At 36.6% G+C, this 25,925-nt stretch overlaps 1 long non-coding RNA gene across 1 annotated transcript in view; it reads right to left on the bottom strand.

The window, feature by feature from the left end:
- The window catches only part of LOC128082195 (uncharacterized), a 472,145-nt gene that overhangs the window by 23,416 nt on the left and 422,804 nt on the right, over positions 1-25,925 (bottom strand). Inside the window, exons 16-19 of the long non-coding RNA XR_008207583.1 lie at positions 22,547-22,595; positions 21,701-21,830; positions 13,834-13,962; positions 9,562-9,677 (exon numbers count right to left, since the gene is read on the bottom strand). This is a non-coding gene — a long non-coding RNA (uncharacterized LOC128082195). The remainder of the gene's footprint in view (positions 1-9,561; positions 9,678-13,833; positions 13,963-21,700; positions 21,831-22,546; positions 22,596-25,925) is intronic.

Here is a 25,925-nt window from a genome sequence, read left to right as displayed (position 1 = left end):
GATACGTTTACTCACGCCTAATGAAAGTATAGAAACACTGTTTTCAAAACCAACTATTCAGGAGATGCCCATCATTACAGTCAATCAACAGGTTTTTAAATCAAATGATTAAATTCTTTAACCTTTGGTTTGACCTCTTATGAAGAACACTGAATTATGGACTTTCCATTTTTTTTATACACTTGTTTTTTTTTCCAAGGGGAAATTTGGAGGTGATAAATTGGAGAAATGAAATGTTGTGTTCTTGTTTTTTTTCCTGCACTTGCAAGCTCTGCACAGCTTCCCACTGTTAAAGTTAACATGTTTTTGCAGTGGAGAAAAGCTGTACTGCTATTACTCCCTCCTCATGTAGTCAGAGAAGTGTGAAGAGTTCAGTTGACATTATTAGCACAGTCAAATCTTACAGCTGAAGATAAGCCACAGGACAATGTCAAGTTTAGAAAAATATATAAAGACACGCAATGGGTGGCAGAGGTGACACAGGGGTGAGATTTTCTCTTAGGTACTGTCTGGAGACATACTGTCATTTTCAGTGACAGTTCAAATTCTGACTGTGGCTGTCTTTTCCTGCCTTCCATAGCCTTGGTGAAGACATGAAGACAGTAAATACTGTGAGGGCACTTTGGTGACCTCTCCTTTTATATTTCAGAGGATGATGGAATGGTTTGGGTTGAAACTGACCTTATAGATCATCTGGTAACAAATCCCTTGCCATGGGCAAAGACACCTTCCATGATATCAGTTTACCCCAGACCCTGTCCAATCTGGCTTTGTCTTCAATATATTTCTTCAATATGGAGAGAGAATAACTGGATTTATTCTGCTAAAACAGTGAAATCTCCTTGAAAGAAACCTGGCATGTATAGGAAGAATTTATTTCTTTCCAGTTAACATGTGAAGCTTTTTGCTTTGTACTGCACATTCATCCAGCTGTCATCACTGTGGGTGGGTTTCCATTTTCCAACCTATGTCTGAATAATTAGTGCCTTGAAGAAAGCTACTTTGGGAAAACAAAACAAAAAAAAAAAAAAAAAAGTGATCTGCAGTAGCCATAAAAACATTCTGGAGCTGGATGGAAAGCCATCTTACCTGCAGGCACTGACATTTCATTTCACACTTCAATCCTTATTGATTAAATGGTTGTAAAAATAATATGCTCTGCTTAAGCTGGCAAGGACTAGAAATGCAATATATACTGCAAATTTCAGTCCTGGGAAAGCAGTAATCCATAACTCAATTACAATTCCAGCATCCTCTAAGACACAGGCCTTACGCACCCTACATAGCACCTGGTCTGGAACATGGGTATCTGCAAATGCTAAATAAGACAAAGGGAATACATAACACAAAAAAACAGAGATGTGTGGATCTCACATTCAGAGATGTAAGTAATGATGATATTTCATAGTGAGATTATTTTATTAATGAATATAAAGAAAAAAACAAAAAGTAATGCAAATATTGCAATACTTTTGCAGTATTGTGTTGAATCATGTTACTGCTATTAGAGATGGAACAAAATCAAAATAGAAGCTGCCTGTACAAACATTTAATTCTGGATATTCCCTAAGAGTACAACAGAGTTAAGAAAACAGAATTAGCTGATAAGTTTATTTTGCTGTGTTTATCGGCCATCATACACATATGCAGGCTTAGTGCACGTTCAATGCCTGTACCTTACTCTTTCTGGGCTACTGAGGCACTACCATTATACAACTGAATAGCAGTTTGTGCAGAGTGGAAGCCTCATAGCAACAGACTGAAATAGACAACAAAGGCACTGAAACAATATGTTCTTCCAAAGGTACAGAGAGTTTTCTGCTTAAAATTTTATTTTAGCTGTGAATTTTTGAGTCCCGGAAAATTGCAGGACAAAGGTTTCTGGTCTTCATGTGGGTTCTGTCATGTTTCTGTTTTTAAAATAGGTATTCTGAACAGCACAAAGCATTAATCACTAAAGCTGTATGTGGCTGATGAAACCCTGTAGGATATTTGGATTCTTCCCATAATTACTTTACTTCTCGGTAAGCTTTCTATATAAACATCCCACTGTTTGGAAAAGCAGCTATTTTGGTCTTCTGTATTCCGTGCCTGAAATGCTACTTGTATGACTGAAAATCTCTCCTGAACAAAGTAAATTACAAAGAGTCATTGGAATGGCTAAATTCCATGGAAAAGGAACCCAAATAACAGGCTTTGACCAACCACAACATGTTGACAAAAAAATACATAAAAGCAGTACCTTTTCTATTCTATAATAGTGTTAAAGAAAAAAGGTGAAAAGCAGAGAAAGGAAACCAAGTCCACTCTGCAATCAAACAATCTTCTATCTCAGCGCTAAATCTTTCTCCGCAAACATGTTATTTTGTTTAAAATAAAAGTTCTCTGAAGTTTGAGATTCAGAATAAGATAAAATTGAAAAATAATATCGTTCAGTTAACCTCAGTAGTTGGGTATAGATGGTCTGAGGTGGGTAATACCTCACGTAACTGTGTTTCTTATGTACAATCATGATCCAAGGCGGTGCAAATGAAGACAAGAGCATCTGCAAGGACTCAGTGCTTTTACTAAAGCCTTACAGACTTAATGTTTCATGAATTTGAGCTCTTGTACAAAACCTCCCCAGTCTGCTAACAGTGAGGTCTGGGATGAATGAGAACTAAGAAATCCCCTAAAGCCTTCTTAATATCTTAGAAAGGCTTGCATGAACTAAAATACATTTAAGAAAAATATTAGAACAGTAATAATATAATAATATAATGATGTAATAATAATAATATAATAATATAATAATGTAATAATAACAGAATAGTAATTAAGCAAGAAAAAGCATTTTTAAATTTTCAGGGAAATGCTATAATTAAAATTGCTGGCCTCTTTGTTGTTTTTAGGTGTCTACATTTGAAAAATACAAGCTATACATTGAAAAAAAAAAAAAGAGATATTAAACAGATGTTTGATTTTACTGTGTCTTAAGCCAAACTATGTTTCATGTTAGATACTTGCAATTAGCTTCAGAAAAAGTTTTTGGGGAATGACAGTGATCATTTGTGCAAAAACATCACAGTGCCCCATTGGAAAAAGCCCATAAAGAGAGACTGGGATGACATGTAGACATGGCAGCCCATGAATTTACTTCAACCAGCAGAAGATGTTCATGGGTATCCAGAAATTATAAGTGGGACATACAACAGAGGACTGTGGTTTTCTTAGCAATGCTGAGACTTATTTAACTTAAGAGATGGATGGTTTTGCTTATGATTGGAGAGGAAAACAAAGGGATTCAAAAGGGATATCCTTGAATTTGATTCTGAGTTATTTTGATATTTTTAATATTTGTTTCTGAGTAGTGAAATAAATGCTTTCTATGTCTAACTTGAAAAAGATTTCACTAGATTTGGCACAAGCATACAATTGAGAAATGATCTTCTTGCAATACTTCACTGGCTTATTTCCAGAGAAATTTCTACAGCATTTAGTCTCACAAAATAATTTTCTTACACAAAGCCCACATGTAGATTAAGCATACGTTGGCTGCAATGCTCCAGCCTATGTGTTTTCATCTAAAACTAAATAAATTAAAGCAACATGGCTATGAACTTTAATTTCAATCCCAATTTAAAAAAAAAATAGTTCAAGAGTATATGTTTATTTTGAACAATGAGTGGAAGTATATGCTTTTTTTTGGTTATAAATAACTGCCAAGTAGGCTGTTATTGAATTATAATACTACATGGCTTACATTTGTCAAAGGCATTGGGTTCATGGGATAAGTAGGTATTTCATGAGAAAATACGGGCACATTTTAAAATATTAATTTCATTGCGCAATAAGTGTGCATTATTGTGCATAATTATAACCCAGAATAGAAATCACACCCACAGACCCTAATGAGCATTACAACATACTTCTCACTAAAAGAACAGACACCAAGTGCAACACTACGCAGCAAGACTTCCACTCGTAGCAGTGGAAGCATTTTGGAGTGGACAATTGTCCTGCTCCATGTTTCTAGTACTGCTAACAGAAGATGCTACCTCAGCTCCCTCAGCCAAGAGGGACACCAAGTGTAAGGAACCAAGGGAACTGCTGTTTTCCTAAAAGATTTGGAGAAGTATGTGTCAGACTAACAGGAGAACACGCTGCCATATTCCACAGTGCAAGAATATCCCCTCCAGACCACCAGCAATCAGTCTGATTTCCCAAAAAACAAATCTGGAGTAGCATCACTGCTTCGTGAACTGAAGCATGGAAATTACATACGAGAAACATGATTTGCTGGTGTAATTATTTTCATTATTTTTTAAATTTTCATTAATCTTCACTTCTTTTTCCAACTCTGTAAATACAAACTCTAAATGCTAAGCACACTGACTAATAGCATATTGTTTCTACAAATATGTAACTTGCATATCTGAGCTGAGGAAGGGATCACATTTGTGTGGGAAGGGAGTACGTTTTTTATTTCCTGGCCAGGTCCCACAGATTTTAACTAGTGTTTGTAAGCCAGCTATTGTCTGTATGTCTGAAGTTGTGCACATGCTAGAAAAGTGAATAATTCAAAAGTAGAGCTGTTCTATAGGACTTTGTTTTTCTAAGTAATTCAACAAATAATTACTCCTTTCCATGGCTATTATGCTCTTTTACTACGGTGTCAAGTAACACATTATTGAGCTCTTGCATAATTTTAAAAACTTCTTATGAAGCTGGTGCTCAGACAGTTAGTTAAGTTTTAAGATCATTACAAATAGGACATAAGGCTAGTATTTACATTGCTTATGTTTCAAGAATAGTCACTAAAATATCGTTAACCACATTTCAGATGTGACCTTACAAACACCTTACAGATGTGACTGACCTCTGTAATTTAACTTTGTGTTTCTTGTTACTGAATTTGTCTACACCCCAGCAGAAGAGGCTGGTTCAAGACTTGAGGCATTTGAAAGATCTGCAGTGTGATTTTATCTCTGTTCTTTTTCTGTTTTGTGCCTTTTCCAACAATTGACAAATACTGCAGAGGGGAATATAGGTCTGCATGGACATGATTAACGATATATCAATTGCATGACAGTTTCCTGGCTTCCCAGCACCATGGCAGATCCAAAGGACAGTCACAGATGTAAGGCTTAGCAGATGTATATGCACTTGCAGTCTTGGAATACCTACAAATTCTCTTGAAGGCAATGGGACCTTTTATGTACCTCTTAAAACATATCTAGGACTATAAACTCAATCACTTTGGGAAAACAGTTAGGTTTGTGTATGAAACCTAAAGTTTTGAAGTATACAAGAAGTCTCTTCTGTCTTTAAAGTCTATGAAACACTCCAATGCTCAAAGTACTGTATACATTCAAATGGAAGGTGAGGGAGGACAACAGAAAAGCTGAACATTGTAGCTGAAGAGAAGCATGAGTCACATCAGATAGACAACTCCACTAAAAGTAAAATAATGGCCTTTGTGTGGATTTTAATTGCAATCAGTTCACATCTGAAACCAGAGAAGCACTGGCATGGAGTAAGGCCAGGCTCAGTAATAAAATACTGAGAGTACGAACGAGAGGGAGACATTAGTAATAATATAACAGATCTTTGGGCAAACAGTTCCAGTAGAAGATGTCCTTGAAGATGGTATTATTATCAGAACCAGACGACCTGTAAGGTCCCTTTCAACCCAACGTATTCTATGTTCTATGATCTAGATCAGCTGAAAGTAGTAATGAAGCTTCTTCCTGCCTTTATCTGTGCTCATTTCAGAAGAAACATGCTAAAAGAACTGAGGCACGTGGGCTTTGAGGGAGTAAATCTAGTTTGGTCAAATACAGAGGGGAATGGTGAAATAACAGAAAAGCTGAAGCTGAGTCAGAACATTATAAGCCAAAACAGAAAAATATATTTCAAAGACAAGGAGAAGGCATAGAATAACTTGGCAAGAGCCAAAATAAATCCTGATTTATACTACAGATAATGTTATTTGGCATACATCAATAAAGTGATGAAGAAGTTTCCAAGGCTGGAACCTAATTCTACAATGATTTTTCAATCTGCTTTATTTTGAGCTCAAGGTATGAACATCAGAAGGAGGGCATAGCACAAAGGAGCCTGGCTTTCTGTATGAATTGAACCTAATAAAGAATTTCTGATTTTTATGAGCCTTCTTATGCTTACATCTTTCCTCTATCAAACTTCATTTTAATTGTTTGTCACTCTCAGTAAACTGCTCCATACAATATCTGCTGTATGCAACGCACTATGCTTTACACATTTCTTCCAGGATGAAAAAAGCTAATTTATCTAGATTTTTCTCTTTTTTTTTCCTTTTACTTTCCATTTCTATGGCTCATTCCTCATTCCAATATTTCTGAAAATATAATAAGATATATACAGAATAATTAAAAAAACATAGCAATTAACCTGTCTCAGGGAAAGCATCATAAAGTAAGTGCTGCTTCAGGGAAATTTCTCAAGTAGAGTCAAAAGAGTATGCAGAGAACAACATAATATTTAAGGCAACACGCCAGTCAAATTATATCCAATCAAGTCTGGCACAGTTGATTTAAAGTACCTTGGTCTTTCTATCCAGAGTTATCCATTTGAGCAGACATAAATATAGAGGATGTAAGATGTCATAAAAGCAACATTGCAGTTCGTGATTATATAAATGAAATAGATATAAAATAGATATACACACTCATAGGAATTGAAAATAAGTCTGATGTAATTAGGCTCACTTATATAATTTATGGAAGGTTTTTTTTAATACACAATTTACTGAAGAAACTGCATCACCACATATAAAATGTAGTTGTACTTGATGCAATACAATCCAATATACTTAATTCTCTGAGGCGTGTTGGGAAAACATTAAAAATAGCTATACTGGTCAAAACCAAGCATTCCGGTATCAATACGCTTTCTTTAGCCATGACCAAAAACATATGCCTAGGACAGACCAAATATGAAGTCAGAAACTGCCTTTAATTTTCTGGATCTCTCAGTTGATGTTCTCATGCATTGTGCAACATCCTGCAAGCTGTGTTCAGCAGAAGTTTACAGTCTGTTGCACTGTATGTGAAGTTACAGTTTCTGTTTTTCCTCATCTTTATCAATTTACATTTACTTTCTTCATCTGCCGTTTTAATGACTGTTCACTCATCTCAAAGCATCTTTTCTGCAGTACTTTATTGAGGTTTCAACCTCTATTCCTACTCTTTTTTTCCAAACTTTAATCCTCTAGCTTTGGTGAGGGAGATTTTGAGAGCATTTGGAAAGCCTATTTACATCAAATGGATCTTTTTTATCACACACTCATTTCTCCAAAAAACATATTCCTCTATATTCTAGTTAATCTATTTTATTTTTCTTGTGGTTTCTAATAATTTTTATTGTATGAACATCAGATTCATTGGTTTGTAATTTTTGGCTTTCCCATGATACGATTGTCACATTTTCTGTCTTTCAGTCCTGAAGAATCAAGGTGGTTTCAGCTAAAGGTTATAAAACAACAACAGTAATTCAGTACCTGCCCTCCAGAATAACTTTACAGTGGCCAAGGGTGGTCCTGGCAATTCTTTCTCTTGTAAAGACAAGATTGTTCACCACATTTACTCATGTTTATGTTGGCATGTTCCTAACTATTCTTAGGTAGTTCTTGTATACATGCTCTGCCTCCATAGAGAGTGGATATAAGAAAAGCCACAGTTCCTTCTTCTTGGACTGCAATTGCTGCCTTTAGCAAGTGGAATGGTAACCAAGTCCTGCTTAAAATGCATGAGAACACTCTCATTCAAACCAGGGGAAGACTGGTCTCTGTTGGGTTGAGTGGAAGTTTTTGCTGCAAATTTGAATGGATATAAGGTGCCAAAAGCCAGAAGTTGCTTTTCCAACCCAATAGCCAGTGAACAAAAGCAAATGGAAAAATCACTTAAGCAGACCAAGGAGCAGCAAAATGTTCTTTCCATTTCTCTTTCTGCTCATCGAGAAATAAAAAAAAACAGCTTGCATTCATAAGAAAAAATATCGAGGAAAGCATAGTACTTTTCCATTCAGGAACATAGATTCTTTTCTCAAGAAACTACTGACAAGAAGACGAATGCTCATTTCATTCATCAGAGTGCCTTACTGGAACAGTAGCAGAAAGAATTCATGACAGAACTGATCCAGCAGAATTTCTCACTGTAACTTCTTTAATCAGGAAAACACTTTACACCTGAAAAGCAGAATGCTTTTCCAAGGACTCAGATGGAAAAGACTCAGAACCCCACGTCCTACAGCTACACTGGCTCCATGAAATATTACAAATGGCCCTCAATAACATAAAAATATTACTGTACAGGAACAAAGACCACAAGTTACCTAGCTGCCATGTCATACAACTAGGCTTAATAAGAAATAACTGGAATGTTTGTTGATAAGATTAAAAAAAAATCAACAAAAAACAAATTAAGGGGAGTAAAGTAGGAATTACAGGGACAGCTGAACAGTCGTGATCAGAACATGCACAGATGGCACGCAATGCCTGGGATGGTTTGAGTATGTTACATTTTAGTAAGAATACGAATGTGGTTTACGGATGTGAAGACAGTGTAGGTATAGTATGACAGTCAGGAAAAGGGAGGCAGCTGCTCTGCTTCAGTTTAGGATGGAGTTTGCTGAAGTCATTAGTGGGCTTGCCTGTAACACCAGTGACCATACAGCCCATGGCCTTTGCTATTGGGTAGGTTTCTCAGTTGTGCTCTAGGTCAGGAGACTTAACTAGTCTGGACTGTGAGCTCTCCTTTTCCAAGTATTGAAGAATTCCACCTATTCTCACACTACTGATTACCATGCATCTTTAAGTATCTATTCACATGTATCAGATAGTTATAGCTATTTAGGTGCTGTCAGACAGCAGTAAGTATGATTTCAAAAAAGCGGTGAAGGAAGTTTAGTGACCAATATCCCAACATTCGCCCTCTAAGATGGAGTGCTAACGTTTGCAGCCTGTTATTTTGTAAGGTATTCTTTTTAGGACAGAGATAGCAGGACTGCAGAGACGTTTATCTATTACACTTATCTATTAATATGAACACTGAGCTGCCAAGCAAATACATACTAGCAACAAGAGAATGTTCAGCAATTATTTTCCTTTAATCTGTGAATTTTGATCTATTTGACACTCCCCATTCTGTGGCCAGCAGGATCCAATCATTTTTATCAGCACTTCAAGAACTACAATACGCCACCAAGACTGAAGAAAAATGAGGATGTAAAAGTAATCTGTGCAACAGATAGAGGTGTTTACATATAGATAGTATGTTCAGTTTGATAAATAATTCTTCCTGTAGTTGGATATTTTTCTAAATATCTGCTATCAAGAAGACACTCTGAAAGTGCCAAGTTCAATTTCCTTTTTCTAGATACAACAAAATGGACTGAATTTATACGTGCCATATGTATGCCACTGGTTTATTGATATTAAACTCTGAAAATCACGAAGAAGCCTGGCAAATGAGAGGCTATTTCATTTTAATACAGAAGTGACAGTTCTGTGACCTTTTTATGTCATTTGTCATATGAACTTACCAAGCAGCTTGAGAGAAATGACATCTTGGATGAGAGTCCAGCCTGATGAATGAGGTGACAGTCTGTTTTTGTTTTCTGTTTTTCCCCATTCATTTGTCTTAAGAAAAAAAGGACACCTGGAAGTAAATAAATAAATAAATAAATTGCAAATAGAAGACAAAACTGAATAAAACTTTCTGATAGAACTATACTATCATTTTATAATCACTATATTATATTATATTATATTATATAATCACTATACATATATATGTATATATATATATATACACATATATATGTTATATATTATATAATCACTATACAATTATACTAGGTAATCTGCCCCAAAGGTAAGTTGGTCTCTTGTTTTATTTTGCATTTCTGTGACGATCTTAATTTAAATAGGCAGTGGTACAGTCTGTTTATGAAATGAAGAAATGTGCTAAGTAAGTAACTATGTAGACGCAGCAGTAACATGGCAACAAGGCAGACTCCTAAATTCACCACTGTTTTGTAGTTTTTTCTAATCCACTGCTACATATTAGGAAAACAACAACAAAAGAAAAACCCCCACAACTCATAGAATTTTTACAAAAGGGTTTTAGAATCACTTTCAAAGTATAGCACTGGTGCATGATATTCAGGCATGCAAACAGCATGGGCACAATACAACAGCTACACTACACTTATTGGATTTCCTCTATACTGGGATCTGGTTCAGCTGAAGCTCAGGAGTGAGTTCACACTAGATCAGCATCGGTCCCCAAGCTCCCCTACTGGTGTGACAGTGCAAGAACAGCAAACAGACATGCCAGGTCAGCAGAGCTGGCCCAGCTTCATCCTTGTGTAGCCACAGGCAGTCCAACTTTACATAGTGAACAGTAAGCAATCGGTATGAATGCTCCCATCCTTCCAGGACGAAGGTATTTTAAAAATTCAAGAACTTATCAATCAGGCTCCACAGACTCCCCCAGATATTGGCATCTACAATTCACAAGACTAGGCAAAGTTCATCTGAAACCATTTTACAAGTTAGAGCCATACTTCCCTACCAGAAAATTTTCAACATGGTATATGTATGAGAATATACATATTTACGTATAAAGACATTTGTATATTATATATACATGAACACATATGAATTTGGAAGTAAGCACACATGCGCAAACACATGAAAAATCTACAAAAGAAAACCAAGATTCTGGATTGTTTTCCTGCGATCAGATGATCTGAGTTCATTCTGATTTATAACAAAATACTCTGCCAAAATCACCAGTGCAGTAATTAATTAACTTCAGCCAGCTATATTTGCTGGCACTTTGCCCTTTTATATTATTAATGAACTAGTTTATTTTGTTTTCAAGATGAAATACCTATCATTCCAGTTTGCAATAGGATCCACAAAGAATATCCCTTTCCATACCAGGAACATTTTTGCAAAATCAAAGCCTTTTCCTTCTTCCCATTTTTCATACTTAAAAAAAATTAAATTGCACACGTGCCACATTTACTGTCTTTCAAAAGAGAGACTTATGGCCTTGTGGCTCCAGCACTCTGTGGGTAGGAGAGAGAGCAACAGAAGGGGCAGCAACAGAGGTTGTATTTCCCCAGCATACAAGTTTCCTCCCTGCCCTTCCAGCCATTTCCAGGCTCTTGGTGCCACAAGGTACCATAATCCAGTAGAATATAACCCACTAAAAAAATTACCTTTTTTTTTTTTTTTTTTTTTTAATAACTAGAAGGGTTTTAGCAGCCTTGCCAGACTAAACCTTATTTTCTAAGGCTCAGGACCTTTGATGAAGTCTGCTCTGGGCAGAAATTTTACAAGATTCTCTAAGAACCAGTAAGTAAAATGGTTTGCAAACTCGATGTTACATAAGAGTATAAAAATAATTAGTGCTAGGTGCCATTTATTTACAGTGCTTGAAAATGTCTGAGAAAAAGGTGGCAAAAATTATAATTACTAATTAACTTCAAGCTCTGTTCTAGATACATTCATTTTAGCTTTGCATGAAGAAAAACAGAAGCATGTAAATTTAATGCATGTAAAATATATGATCAGTATTATAGATGCAGACTTTTAGATCATGCAGAGGGTGTGTTATCCCACTACTTCTCCCTTCATTGGCAAATATGCATTTGGGACAAGTTGCTTCTCCGGAGACAATCTGCATGGCTGGGAGTGGGCCAGATCTACTGAAAAAAGAACACAACTGAAGAGCTTTGTTTTGGTCAATAGACTTTTGCTTTTCATTTTTCAGAAACACAGAATCTGTCCTGATATCCCCTGCCAAAAAAGCATTAGTAGTTGGCTTTGCTCTCCTTTTCAATCAGTCATTTGGGATTTGCCTTTTTGGAGGGAGTGGGCAGCAACAACTGCCTCTTTTGAAGCAGTGAGAACTTTCATTATCACAATGATAATGGTTCTGTTGTCATTTTGAATGATAGCAGGTCAGTTTGGAAAAGAAAAGCAACTTTGGGAGAAATGCTGACAAAGAATCCAAATCCAAGTCAATACACTGTCTTAACAAAGAAAAATTACTTTTTGAGGGTAATACTCATTTCATTGAAATTGAATTTATTGATGAAAAGGTGGGAGAAATGATTCTCCTAAAAGAAAACCTTTTTTTTTCTTCTAGTTTTCTTTTTCTTTCTTTTTTTTTTTTTTTCTCCACTTTGGCAATGCTTTTGATCTTTTACTATGACATATGACAGAAAGTGCTTGATAGAAAGTAAAATGGTATCAATATGTATGAGGAGTTTCTTTCCATACTCCAGCAGAAAAAAAAAGTAATGCTTTGAGAACTCCCATAGCTGATGAGAGAGATTTACATCTTCTCAGATGCAGTAACATGGCACCAGTTAGGCTGTGAATAGCAGCAGTTTTTGAGCAGCAGTTGAGCATGACTATTTCAAAAGACTTTAAGCAAAAGTCTTTGCAAAAGATTGGCTGGCAGTCAGCACTTCTCTTACATCTGAATAAAGATAATCTACATAGTGATTTCTTAGCATTTCTTCCTTTGCTTCCTCTCCTGTGTAGCAATTCTAGACTCTGTTACATTTGTGAATGTGATGACAGGGACTTGATTTTCTTCCTTTCCATGTTTAAAGATGACCTTGATGTTAAAGCATGTTTCAAAGGTCCCTCAGCTTCGTTTAATATCCAGACCTTTAAGTGTGGTCTTTAATAGCTGTAAAATGTTCTCATAAATTCCAAGCTATGTATTTTCTATATTGTTTCTTTATGGTTCATTTAGTGTGACATTATATCAAAAATTTTAAAAAGGCATTTCCTTCTCAATCAGTTCTGAATCAAGTGTCTGAAAAAAGCTCTCCTACAACTTTCTACTTGAGCCATTAATTAATGCACTGCTTGTTAACTGCTGCTGTAGCTTTTGATTCACAGACACCAGAACAATCCTATAGTGATGGATGTTCTGGAAAGGCTTAGACAGTGAGGCTGGAATGTATGCACACATCACAGTAAAATGAGAAACGACATTCACTTCCAAATGATCTTTATGTGATAATACTTTAAAGAAGTGGTAACATCGGGCTGGATACTGCAAGAGTATAAGTAAATATAAGCAATGTACCATGTGTTTTATCAACATTTGCCAGTGTAATTTTAGAATATAAAATCAAAACATAGTATGGTGCTTTATGATGCAAGGAGCATTTTTGTAGATAGCATAAATAACAAATCAAGAATGTCTGTAGCTATGAATAAAGATGTCCTGAACATTAGAAAGAGCCTGCTGTGAGGGAAAATCAAAAACCTGTGTGGAAGTAGAATGAGCTAGTGGTAATCAGGCCTGTTGAATTTAATGGATCTGGTTTTATTTTCACTATTTTCCTACAAAGTAAGAAAGATTTAAATATCCACCACAAATTCTCTACACAAGCCGAGTATAACAAGCTGTGCTGTAGAAAGCTTTTTGTTTAACGAGCATTTCCAACCATAAAAAAGAAAAAAGAAACCAGAGAGAGAAGTATGTCAAGCTACCAAATGGTCTCCATCCTTTTTCTTGTCCTGGAGGAATTTCAGACCACAGAACACTTGCTTTGGTTTTCCAAACTTCCTGCAGCACTGCTACAGGCAACACACTGTGTCTGTAGAACTTCTAGTTACTCCAAGGGTGTGTTGAAGTGTGTGATGGTGCACCATACCATAAACACAGCAGTTTAGTCTATCTGACCCCATGTAAAATCAGTAGAGAAGCTGAAGGGCCAGGCACCCCTTGCGTCCCACAACAGCACAACAGACATAAATTGAGCTGCAAAACTTACCCATGAAAGTGGCTGACAGGGTCTGTGATGAGCTCTGGGCTGTCACCATTGGCATCAACCTACATTGAAGGTGCTGTGGCACTACCATCGAACTCTGCAACTGTCATCCTGGGTACAGGTTTGAGTCTGCTGAGAGATTAACAACAAACTGTTCAGCTTGATACAAATTAAAGGAATAGAATTGTACCTCAGAGAGGAAGGGCAGTCAGAGAACAATTGAGAAGCCTCAGCTGGTTAATACCTTCGGTTTTGTTGGTGACCAGAAGCTATAAAACAGCAGAAAAGAGTCACGCTTACTAAACATCTGTTATTTGGCCATCTTCAGTGCTAGTGTTGGAGTGAAAAACCCTCCTGAAAAGCTTTCTGGCACCATGACTTTGAGCAGAGGGATGAGGCTGAGTGGATTTGTGAAATGGATCTGGCAGGAGCCCTGGTGCTGCACCTGTGAAAAGGAATGGCTACACCAAGCATGTCCAACCTGCAGCTCAGCCCAGCCCATGCTGCCGCCATCCCCTGCCCCATGCCATCATAGCAGTGGCTGTGCTTCATGAAGCAGCCTGGTGACTATGTTGAAAAGCAGTGTTTTGTAGCTGAGAATTTATTCTATCAGTGTTACTGTGCTCATTGTATCTGTTGTATTTTCTGTGGAAATGAATAGGAAGCATTACTTTCAGAGAAACCCAGCCCAAGACTATACCTTCTTATTCAGTGTGGCTGGCCAGGCAAGCCGTAGAGTTGAACAGCAAGGAACACAAGTGTTATTAGTAATTAGTAAAAGCATAACCAGATGCCTCAGAGAAGTATCAGGTACACTGATGAACCACAAAGACATGCAGACCATCGTCTAAGGGAGCTAAAGAAAAAGCAATTTCATTGTGTAGCAGGGTTTCAGAGTATCTGGGGACAGACATTTCTTTGCTTTCCTCCTCTCATCGATTTGTACGACATGTGTTCTTGTATCTGCCATAATTATACATTTAGGGAAAGGAAACACCCATAGACAGCAACAGCACTAAGACTCAGTTACAGGAGAATCATACTGGATTTTCATTTGGCTGCTAAAATAAAACCAACGGAAGCCTAAAAGGGTAGTGTTGAAAGAAATAACAGATATGTGTGAATGCTGGATGAACCTGGTGAATAACCCTAGCCAGAAAAAATCAGAAGATGTTGTCAATGCCACACCTACTTTCTACAAAATTTTATGTTTTTAGGAAAGCTCGGGTACCTGGGTTTTGGTGGTCCACATTAAATGCAACTTGTTGTGTTGTTTTGTATCATCTCAGGGTAGAAAAGTATTACAGAATGCGTGTATTTAGTGTATTCTGCTTGTGTCAGTCAGTAAGTGAAAGCATGCCCTATCTAATTAAATCTGGACTTCATGTGCATCTCCTCATTTACCTACTGTGCAAATAATGGGAGCTAACACTGTAGTATTAAAATCAGATAAAATCACATTTTTATTAAGACAGTGTATGGAAAGATATAAGTATCATGTGAAACATATTCTCTTTTACGTATTGCATAGAGATCTGAAATTGATCAAGATGTCCCTAAGAATGTATCAGCAATGGATAGAGAGCAAACTCCTCATCCTCCAGGGATCAGGCAGCTTCTTTCTGTTCTTTCCTACTGCCTCCTTGATTGAAAATGAGCTTGTTTGGTTTGTTTTCCTCTTATCATTTCAGTTAGGGTAGCATCAGAAGGCATTATCATAATTTAGCCAACTTCTCTCCACTTAGTAATTCTAAGACAGGCAGTTAAACTGCACACATATTCCCATTTCCATTTCAGCCTGGATTTTGGCCTTCTGTATTAAGTTAGCATTAATCAAAGGCTTATGTATAACTTTCAGGAAAGTACATGTTATTTTTGCCAAGTAAAATATAAGAAGTGAGGGAAAAGAAAAAAAAGAAAGAGAAAAACTGTGAACATAGAAAGTTGCATATGGAGATATGTAAGAGTCCACAGAGCCACTTTGCTAAAACAGTCCATATGTGCTTCAGTAACAGTGCAAGGAAGGGAATACAGCTTGTAGACACTTTTAGGAGAGAGAACCACAGCTTATGGAGATGTAAAATAGAGATATGTAAGATGGAAAGGTCATGCAGAAAAAAATGATTTAAACAATTACGGTGATGTATGTATATTAAAACAGAAGAGAACAATATTAACTAAATCCAATCTAATATTATGCTTGTGTGTATTCTTCGTATCTATTGATTGACCTAGGCTGATGCATAAGACTCCCACATGAATTAACAGTTAACATTTCAGAAAAATTGTGAATATGAAGTTGCTTTTAGAATGGCATGTATTAACAGATTTAGCTGTATTTTTCTGAAATAACCTTAATTATGATAGTGGGATTGGACTCAAAGTATGTCTGTCATGAAACCAGGTAAGCATGGTATAAGCACATCTTGAGGTAAGTTACTGAGCACATAATACATCACAGTTATTCTGTTGATAGCAATACAGTAAAACATCAGTTTCTGATAAGATGGTCCTTCCAGCCACTGTATCTGTAATTCCAGCACTGCGGTCTGTAAGTACCCAATGGAAAATGCCTCCTACACATGTTGTATCTTTGTGCTTTATGCATCTTATGGACACCATTCAATTTAGAAAGACAAACTTGGAGCCTATTCTGTGCCTACTAAAGTCTGAATAATCTTTTCCTCTGAGCCAGCAAGCATTTGTCCCAATCCTTGTTACCTATTATCTCTGCATTTAAATGCGCTTTATTATTATTAATAATCCTCTTTCAGCTCAATTTATGTGCAGACAAAATACACGTAAAACTCAAATTGACATGTTATACATGTTGAAAATGTATATAATATTTTGCACAGCAATAGGTTGTCAAGTTCTCTCTCTGTACGGGATCTTGCTGGAAACATCCCCCACCTTGTAGACAGTTTCTCAAGATAATTATTGCTTTATTTTCCCACTTTCAGACAAAGAAATGTCAGGGAAGCCAAGGCTGTGTCTTTTTGATAAAGGCACAAAGAGCAAGTACTTGGGCTGTGGGTTTGAAAGCTGTCCTCTGCAGCAGGAGAGCACTTTGATGTGCAGCAAAGCAGAAAAATTGTGCATGCTGCTTTCATACGGCGAGTGTTTGGACACATCGAATGAGCAGCTCAAGGTATTGCAGAAGGCTGCTGTACCTTAAATTTGCTTCCAGTTTGAAAAGTCAGCATGTTCAGAGATGGGAAAATTCAACTCTTTTTACTGTTTTGCTTATCATGTCATTCACACTGATGGAAGTCTGAGGTCTCTGAGGTTAATCTCTGAGGAGATTGTGTGGGGCATAAATGCAGAATTGGGTCCTGTATATGTGCATGCGGGATCTTCTTGTTTCCAGACTGCCATATCAATGCGGCTATTTGTGAGCAAGGATTTGTTTTATAAATCAAAGGTTTTACTTGTTACAGAGTCATTCAAATATGGTCAGGTTGTGTTAAATTTGTAAATAACCATTAAAATTGTATTTTCTTGTTCTTCACGGAAATATGGCTAATAATAAAACCTGCAAAAACTCTGTGTTGGTAAACTTGAGGTAGACATTCAATGCTTTTCTAATGAAGAGGAGGATCGGAACCTTAGATTTTGATGTTCAAACTCACACAACAGCAACATGGATAGTGGCAGGGGTCTCCTCTTATGTTGGTGTCTGCTGCTCTGGGACCAAAGGTAAAAATTAAGTGATGCAGGACTCTGGAAACTGAAATTATAATAAAAAAAAAGAACTCAAAAAATGAGTACATGAACATTGCTTATATGCCTGGAACAATAATTGCTACAGATTGTTCAGATTTTTTAGCTTTCTTTATGAAACAGGCAGATGCATGTGTTCAAAGAACAAAATTATCTGAGAAAAATGAGACCTTAACTCTTTTCAGTCAGTGTTATGTTTTCCCTTGGAGAAGCATAATTATCTGCCAAGTGTGGGAAGATTCCTTTGTTTAAATCCTGACTGGCAGCAAAAAAATCTGCTCTATGCTAAAATTATCTAATTTTGTAGCTGTCTCAACAATATGCCTGCTTTTATCAAATGATGCCCTTTCTTCCTTACTGGTAGAATACTCATTGTGCTCCATAAACAGTCTGTTTGCATTATGTAGATTATTTCACAAGAAAAGTGAGAAGTATGCTTTTGACAGGGATAGAAACAATGAAGCATGCAGAAATCAAGGAAGATCAAACATGCTCATTAATTCAGATGGTAAGAAATAGAGGCATTAACATCACAGTATCTTTCTTGTTAGTTTCATACTGTATGAAGTCCCATAGTTGTCACATGGAAAAAGTCTCATTTACTTTTCAATAATCAAATATTTAATAGAAATTCTTATGGTTTACATCATATGCTGTAGAGAAAAGTCCTCATTTAGTGTATTACTTTGATGTATTCTTTTATTGCTTGAAAGGCCAATTCAATTTGAAGAATTTCATGAATATTTTATAGACTCAGTACTCTGACTGATGAGAAATAATGCTCTCTGATGTGATGGAGGCTTTGGGCCTCCATCTCTGTTGTGTTTGAACTAAGCCCAGCACAAGAACAGACTGTGGAGGCAAAAAATCCAATTGAGTCATTTTCTATATTTCTTTATTTCCTATTGTAAGTCAGGGCAACCCTAAAACAGCTACAGATGCTTCCCAAGGGCTTTGTAATAGCTGAGCATATAAGTAATGCAAAGTGATGTCTTTTTCACATCTCTTGTCTGGCCAGACATGCCTTTATTTAGAGTGAAGCCAACTCAGGCAGCTCCATGTTACAATCTTTAATTTAGTTCAACCTTTGACTTAGTCCAATCTAAAACTAGGTTTGATCTTATTTATTTTCTTGCATTAAATTATAAATGTCTTAAAAACTCCTACTCTGTGATTTAGCAGTTTTAATATTACTCCTTTCCTGGTACACTTGGGTTTGAAGGATAATTATGATATAACTGGTTTAATTTAATTTCTACTATTTCTTTATGTCTACTTACGATTATAATACAGGTGTGTATAGGTGCTGAATTATTTTGATTGTCAATATTTAGTGTCTTTTCTTCACACTGGCCTTTTCCCTGTGTATCCTGCCAAAGAAAAAGGAACACTCTATGTAGGATATTGTGAAGAAATATTATGAGTGAAGTAGTACATGTATCAGGGTAGGACTGATGAAAAGCTTGTTAAAAAAGCGATCCATATATGCTCATTTTATATTCTCAGCATCCAAAGCAAATAAAAATGGATACTGATATCCAGTTGGAATATCACTAAGACCCACAGTACACCTATAGATTGCATGTACAGTAACACAGTAGATACAGTCCGTTCCATTCTATTTTCTATTAGAAACAAAAAACTCAGCATTCCTATTTGTTCATACAATGTCTGTGTTGTCCACATTGCTCAGAAGACTCAGTATGAAGCACTTCAGGTGCTGGCCTCAACTGTATTGTAACACAGTTGAAAAATTAATCTTTCATCCTGTTACAGAGCCAACAGATCCATCTAATTTGTATGCACTAAACAAGAAGTAAACCAGTATAAAATGGTATAGACAGTACAGAACATATATGTATGTCCTAGCGATGTTTTGCACTTGTGCTACAAAATTATTGATGCTATTGGGTTTGCCCAGCAATGAAATCCCTTCTGTGAGCATGACTGATCATCATAAGCAGAGAAACTGGTGCCTGTGTTTTAAGTCATCCTGTTTTCCTCTTGATGAACAGACTGGAGGCCATGCTAATCTGCAGCTGAGGTAAGCATCCAAACCAAATAGATGTGAGAGTTGTTGCAGTTCTTCTCCCTAACAGTTGCCAATGCAATTAGCCATTAAAAGCAGTAAAATATGGTAAAATCAGTGAAAAATGGGTAAATCTGTACAATAAGGTGGGTGTACTGTGAGAGAAAGGGAAGGAGGAGGGAAAACAAGGTTTTAATCATTTGTGTCTGTCCTCAATGTAGAGACATACTTTGTGCCATTCAATAGCATGAAGATCATGTGTTTTAATAACAATCTTTAAGATAGTGGTAAGAAATATAAACTAAATATTGATTGTCTGAGCTCTACGATTTGATAAGGAAATTAGTTTCTGATTTATTTGGTAGGAGCCCTTAGTTTCCTCCAGAAAAGACGATATAAAGACACAATATTGCGCTATTAGATAGATTTGGTGTTCAAGTTAGGTACTAAACTTCCTTTAATAAATATGAATACTTGAAAAAACCTATACTCTGTTAAAAACACAATTTCAAACTCATTCTTAACCTTTTAGCTTATCAGAGACTGACACAGAAAGGAGCTTCTTGAGCACATAAAGCATAAGGAATTTAACTCCTGTTTACATTTTTCCTGAAAAAAAATTATTAAAACCATGCTTGAGTAATCACTTTTAATGAAAGAAAGTATCTCTGTGAGTTAGATACTCATCATATGCCTGATGTTGTGAAATAAGTGTATCTCAAGACTATCATGCCTGATTACTGAACATTTTCAAGACATCATTATTAAGGCAAGAAGCTTTTTTTGTGTGTGCTGGTTAACCGTCACACTGCTGATTTGTGAATGTATGCAACTCTTTGACATTTTTCTCATACCTTCTTCTGATATCCCTTTTTATGTCTCACTACATAAGACAGAACCATATTTTCAAGAGCGTTTGCCTCCCATCCCTGCAATCCCGTTACTTAATGTTAAAAATAGTGAAGGACCTGCATGGTGGGGGCGGGCAACAGAGCAAGAGGAAAGGGAAATCTGATACACAGCAAAGATTCTTTCAGCTCAGCTGAAGGGCAAAGATGTTTTTATGATTCTGTAATCCACTCATAGGTAAGATCAGACCTAGACACACAGACCAAACCAACGCAGTCCAACAAAAACCAAACTTTAAAGAAATTTCTGAGCCTCTACATCCCAGGACCTTCAGTATTCTTAGGCACTGTTACTCTACAAGTTTTATAAAGCAGAGAACAAGAAGCAAAGCCATGTGTCTGCCTTTTTCTGAGTTCTGTATTATGCTTTCTTGTCGTAAAAGACAGCTCAGTGTAATGACTGTAGCCATCTTACAACCTGCAGGCCATTTCTGGCCTCCAAGCTGTGAGGAATGTATAAATAATCCAGAAAAAAAAGGCAGCCCAGGGCAGGATGCAAGAGCTGCTGCAGCTGCCAGCTATCTTGTCTGTCCCCCATTTTTGGGCAGAAACATCTTAACACTCGTGCTGTAGGTGAGAAGCACTTGAAATAAAGTCATCTCTTTGGATAATAATAATGTCATCAATGAAAATTTTCATAAAAGCATTTCACTTCTCTCTCTGATTTCACGGCATTCAAAATCTACTTAGAAAGCACCTGAATTTAAATAAGAGTCAAACTGTGTCAACTTTTAAATAATTTCTTGTTCTTCAAGATACTGGTAACCTGATACCAGAAATTCTTTTATCTCTCTTGAGCAAAGTTTATACAACTAGGAGTCACTTTTCCACTCTAGCAGCTAAAAAGAATCAAAAAGATTTAAAAACAACAAAGGACATGAGAAAAGTTAGAAGAAAAGCTCTGGTTTCTCTGGCTTCAACCACACTGCTCTCTTGAAAGCATACTGAATATCACTGCATCCAAACAGAGAAACATCATAACTTCTTTTTTTCTTAGCCTGTGATGGTTGATATTATACAGGAATAACAGAGCAATAAAATGGCAACCTTGTCCTTTTGGGTTTGGAACTGAATGCCAAAAATAAAACCAAATTTATACAGAATTGAAACCCACTAAATAAAATTGCTGATTAATTAGAACTTTTCAAGGATTTTCTTCCGATCTGAAAGCATATCCAAGTCCAAAATCCAAATTCAGATCAGCATATACCTTTTTTTCAGACAGGTCTGTGTGCTCTGGTGTATCTCAGACTCCTCATGATCCAGTTCAGAAGCTGGCACAGGAGAGGTAACATTAGGCCAATTTTTCTTGCAGACCTGTGGGCCTGGCTCTAATTTCCCTGGAAACCAAAGTGCAGAGAGAACAGAAAGAAAGTTCTTGCTGGTTTGTACCAGGTACACACACCTGTGTAGATGAGGCCTCATGAGTTAGTACTTCTTACCGGCAATACATGCAACTGGTTGACCTAGTGCAAAAATTTTGCTGCAAAGCATAATATTTTGATGATATATTTAAACATAGCAACTAACCGGGAAATTATAAAAAATATAATCTAAAATAATTTTATCTCAGCCAAGATGCACTTATTTTATAACTACACTGGAAAAAACCTTACATGTCTCTGTATACTGTGCTGTAGACACATATAAAAAAGATGGGAGAGCTCTCTGCATTGAACTTCAAGCGCATGCCTGTAGTCCAGCTGTAGGAATCTCTTTTTCAGCATTTCCAGCTCATTTTCAGCAGAATTTCCTCAGAGGTTTCTACAAGTCACTGACCAAGGTGTAAAAGAGGAAACACCTTGTCCCAACCCACCAGTGAGCCATGCGTGTTCTCAAAAGCACTCACATGCTCTGACAGCAAAACTGGAAGTTGTGGTGAGAAGGGGAGTGCCAGCTCAGAGTGCACTCTGCAGAACAACTGCAATCCAGTATGGAAGAAATCAATAGCTAGATTAATTGATATGCTTAATATGTATTCGGTATTTTGTGATTTGTAAATCAGTGGAAACACAAGAATACGCCACTTATTAGCAGTGTAGGAGGAAGTAGTTACCTTATCTGAGATGAAATGGGTCTGTGAGAAGGGGAACTGTCCTGTGAGTCTGTAAGAAAAGGTGGAGGTGAGCTGCAGGTTAGAAGACAAACACTACAGAAAGAGATGGCATTCAAAAGTAAATAAATAAATAATAAAATCTGCAAAGTCATAAACCATCAGCAAGAGAATGAACTGCATTTCTAAGCAGTTAGGAAGAAAAAGAGAAATGAATCCAACCCTTCACTCCTCGAAGCAAGGAAGTTAGAAGTGGTTTATAGTTTCAATACTGAAGACTGGCAATGATAGTAAAAATTAAAAGCAAACTGGGCATTCTGCTCTTTATCATTCTCCCCAGATAAAATCACAGAAGATATCTGTATGTTGTTTACTAGCACTCAGTTTCCTATAAGGTATAAATACAGCTAACTAAAACACCGATGGCCAATCACACCAGAATGCTGAAGGTACACACAATTGCATCTCAAAAAAGAAGCACTCCTTGCTGTTGGCTGCAGCCCATTCGTGGTGGTGTCATAGTGGCATGGAATTTCGTTGTGCAGTGGAAAGGGACAGGTTGTGCCTCAGTAGTGGACTTTGCAATCTTCTTGAAGCCATGCTATAATGACATATCAATAGAGAACTTTCTGCAGACCTCACGGACTCAGATCTTTATTGAATCCATCATGTGAATTGAATGCAATGCACTCTTCACTTGGTGGGTTCAATAATGAACAGAAAACAACACTCTTGTTTGTCTTAAAGTAATGAGCAAACTCCCAAATCTCTATATATGGATTCAAAAGCTGAAACACTTGCGTGTAGGTAAAAAGTTCTCCTGGTCTTGGACTTACACAGAGCACATACTCAGTGCTGGAGTGTACTCATTTATTTATTTCCTGGTAAACAGTAACACCTGCTGAGTGCACATCATCATAGTGCAAGCAAAAACCTTTACTGCTGTTTTCTACTTAAGCAATAAATGATGTGCTGCCATTCACATTTTACAACACAGAAGCTTGTTACAGAGAACTGAAGTGTCTTGCCTAAGGTCACACAAGATTTACTTAGTCTGAGGCAGTGATCATTTAGCTCAGTCATACAAGAGAATCTGCGTATCAGGTAGCAGCTATTTAACATGAAATATGTCATAAAGCAAAGAACAAAGACTCAGCAACACTGTCATCATCATTCAAAGGGAAGACATCTCAAGGGGGTGGTGACCCTTCCCAAGCTGAAGTTCTGTAATAAAGGGGCATTTTAGCAAGACAAGGTCAGAGGCTAATTATAAGAGTTACAGAAAGCACAGAGAAAAGCTTACGGAAAATTCATCAAGTTTCAAAAATAAGTGGTTATGTATGATTTACATCTCAGGTTTCAGATTCTTATCTATCCTGGCTTCACACATAGGAAAAATCGTTTTGACCTCTGACTTCACGTTGCAAATGTGTAGAACTCCCCTTTTTGTACGATTTTGAAGTGAAAACCAGCCTTACGCATTTCAAAATTAAAAAAAAAAAAAAGATAGCTGAAACTGGGAAGTTTAAGAGCAAAAATAAATTTATCAGGAGACAGTATGTGTCAATAAATGTTTGACCTTAGCAAACCTTTACTTGAGACTTTACTCTTAAAGATTCCTTCACGTGTAAATAACCAAATCCACACTGAGAAACTGGAAATGCAACAAGCCATATAATCATGAGAACATGAAGTCATACTGAAAGCTAATAGCCAGAAGCCATCTGCAATCACAGGCTGTAAAGCATCCTTTCCTTAAAGCGTACTGAATAGTTCTTTAGTCTAAGTGTATTGACCTTAACAACACGAGGTGCACCTTGGAAGCAATAAACAACACTCCTGTAAAAAACAAAGCCCAAAAACAAAACAAAACAAAACCTATTCTTCCACAGAGCACTGTTTCACAGTTATGCACAAGGACATCTGGTATGTGGACTGACCAAAAGCTGTTCTGAAGGCTTCGCAATTATTGCAGATTTGAAAGTCAGTAAAATACCTTTGGAAGATTCTTTATAAATGGTACCAATGGAGATTTCTCAATTAAGAAAGCAATTTGTAATCTAACAGCCAGCTTTTCTTAACCTGCTTTTTTATTGGGATATATTCACTTCACATAGGCTTGTTTGAAATATATTGTTTTCCATGTTACTAACAAAGTATTTTGAGATTCCAGATAATTGGGTCATTCAGGCAGGAGTATGTGCTTTGAACTTCATTATTCCAACTGATGTGTGATCTTGCAATTTGATGGTCAGATGCACAGAAATAACTGGTGTTTATATTCTCCCATGAAATTTTAATGAGTGGCAATAAAAAGCTCAACTAGAAAACTTATTATTGGTTTTAAATTGATTTATATCCTTTTCAAGACCATGTTTTTAGTGCCCTCTCATACTTTATAGTATTTTTCACTACTAGAACTTAATTCTTCTAAAAAGAAAAAAATAGCATGTGTATTCAAAGATTAATTTCATTGCAGAAATGCTTCATTGTCTAAAGCTGGGATAAATTGCAATGAAATACAGCTTATTTTCTAGACCTAATACCTTCTTATAATAAGAAGAAATGGAACCTCCAATTAGATGTTGGTGATCCACAGGAATAGCTACACTTTTTCAAGCACTAACTAACTAACAAACCAACTTTGCAAGAGGCACTACAGGCTTCTCTGCTAAGACAACAGGTGTCTATTACTAAGGAGGAAGAGAGGTGGCCAAAGAAAGGAAACTGCAGGAACAACACTGCAGATGAAATAATACTTAAAATGACATTTAATTAAATATTGTATATTCAATATATGAATCTTGTGATGTCTATGAAAATCACTTTTCTCAAGATCTATAAGGAGACTGGCAGACAACGCCAGTAAAGCAACACCTGAGAATTTTTCTAGAGTCACATCTAAACACTATTCTACAGCAGCATAAATTGATGATGGCTGTAATCTTTTCAAATTACACTCAGAAAATGAGGAAAGCTTTTCAACATGCTTGATGTCATAATACTAATACCAAAATGTGTTGTTTGGTACAGGTAATTACACTCTAGTTCACATTCCTCAAACATCTATTTGAATTCATTGTCAGAATTCTGATTTGAGTCAGGCTGGTCTGAACTCACAGCTCATAAATGCATCCATCACTCTTCTAAACTGGCCTCATCACTATATAGCAAGAAGGGATTTTGGTGCTTTTTATCTGTTTGTTCACTTACTTTTTCCCAGCTGTTCTCTCCAGGGCAAATATATGTTTTGTTAAATTGGTTCATTTAGAAATGGCTTGGAAAGCAACTGAATTGACAGCAACAGTGCTTCGTTAAATTTATTTGAACAACAGACTATTTTGATTTCTTGATTATGAACAAATGGCTACAGACTTTTATA

Source organism: Tympanuchus pallidicinctus, unplaced genomic scaffold (genome assembly GCF_026119805.1).
Source record: "Tympanuchus pallidicinctus isolate F22 unplaced genomic scaffold, pur_lepc_1.0 scaffold22, whole genome shotgun sequence".
Classification (NCBI taxonomy): domain Eukaryota; kingdom Metazoa; phylum Chordata; class Aves; order Galliformes; family Phasianidae; genus Tympanuchus; species Tympanuchus pallidicinctus.
The sequence above is the reverse complement of the archived record's forward strand: the minus strand, read 5'-3'. Positions and strand labels throughout refer to the sequence as shown.